Source organism: Eptesicus fuscus, chromosome 10 (genome assembly GCF_027574615.1).
Source record: "Eptesicus fuscus isolate TK198812 chromosome 10, DD_ASM_mEF_20220401, whole genome shotgun sequence".
NCBI lineage: Eukaryota > Metazoa > Chordata > Mammalia > Chiroptera > Vespertilionidae > Eptesicus > Eptesicus fuscus.
The window spans coordinates 45327013-45328639 of record NC_072482.1 but is presented as its reverse complement, the minus strand read 5'-3'; the positions used below and the strand labels follow the sequence as shown (position 1 = coordinate 45328639).

At 46.5% G+C, this 1627-nt stretch overlaps 1 pseudogene; it reads left to right on the top strand.

The window, feature by feature from the left end:
- The first annotated feature begins 502 nt into the window (after nucleotides 1-502).
- On the top strand, nucleotides 503-1248 carry LOC103284473 (40S ribosomal protein S6-like; annotated as a pseudogene).
- Nucleotides 1249-1627: the final 379 nt, after the last annotated feature.

The window sequence follows — 1627 nt, the reverse complement described above, 5'->3', positions numbered from 1 at the left end:
CTGACAAATGAATGGGCTATCAAGTTCTCAAAAAGAGAAAACAGAATCTATAATAATAGAAGCATAATATGCAAATTGACCGAATGACTGAACAGCAGAATGACCTTCTGGATGATCTTCCAGATGACCATGCTATGACACCCACTGGCGCCAGGCCAGCCAAGGCAGGTGCAATGTGATTGGTTGGGGGCTGGCCATCACCCCATGATCTCCCTGCAGAGGGAAGCCCAGGCCACCAACTGGCAGGCTTCGGCAGGTGGGTGGGGCCTCCCTCTTGCGGGGTGGGGAGGATGCGATCCATCGTGGAGCCCTGGCTGGGTGGGCAGGGCTTCCCTCTTTGGGGCAATCAATCACGGGGCCCTTGGACTGTGAGAGGGCACAGGCCAGGCTGAGGGACTCTCTCCCCAATAGATGAATTTTATGCACGGGCCTCTAGTTTGTATATAAAATGATTTTCTTGTTCTTTTTTTGTGGCACCTCAGAGGCTGTCGGCTGCTTCAGGATGCAGCTCAACATCTCTCTCCCTGGCACTGGCTGCCAGAAACTCATTGAAGTGGGTGATGAATGCAAATTTCATACCTTTATTGAGAAGCGTATGGCCACAAAAGTTGTTGCCGACGCTCTGGGTGAAGAATGGAAGGGTTATGTGGGTCGAATCAGTGGTGGGAACAACAAACAAGGTTTCCCCACGAAGCAGGGTGTCTTGACCCATGGCCGAGTCCGCCTGCTGCTGAGTCAGGGGCACTCCTGTGACAGACCCAGGAGAACCGGAGAGAGAAAATGCAAATCTGTTCGGGGTTGCACTGTGGATGCCAATGTCAGTGTTCTCAACGTGGTCATTGTAAAAAAAGGGGGGAAAGATATTCCTGGTCTCACTGATACCACGGTGCCTCGTCGCCTGGGGCCCAAAAGAGCTGGCAGACTCCGAAAACTTTCCAATCTCTCTAAAGAAGATGATGTCCGCAAATATGTGGTGAGAAAGCCTCTCAGCAAAGGTAAGAAGCCTAGCACCAGAGCACCCAGCATCCTGTTCCTTCATGCGTCCTGTAACACAAACGCAGGCATATTGCTCTGAAGAAACAACGTACTAAGAAAAGCAAGGAAGAGGCCGCAGAATATGCTAAACTTTTGGCTGAGAGAACGAAGGAGGCCAAAGAAAAATGCCAGGAACAGATTGCGAAGAGATGTAGGCTGTCCTCTCTGAGAGCCTCTACCAGTAAAACAGGAGATTTTGTAACTAACAAATAAAGGAGAGCAAATATATATATAAAAAAGATTTTCTCTGGTCAAGCCAAGTTTAATTATTTTTCCTGTCAAGTTAGATACAAATATAATCGGACTTCTAAAAGTTTGTAAGGTTTATAGTCTCTTGTGGCTAAATTAGTTTAACTTATGATCAAAATGTTTCTCAGATTTCCAGAATATGGGTGCTGAATGGGACCTTCGCTCAAAAGTTATACCCACAGCCTTCTCATTTTATAGATGAGAAAACCAAGGCTTAATGAGGTTATTGCCCTTGGGTAATCAGGGGCAGAGCAAGGACTTGTAACTTGTAATTATTTTCACAACTAAAAGAGAAGTTTTCTGATCCTAAAAGTTACAAATGATTATGGCTGAAAATTGGGAA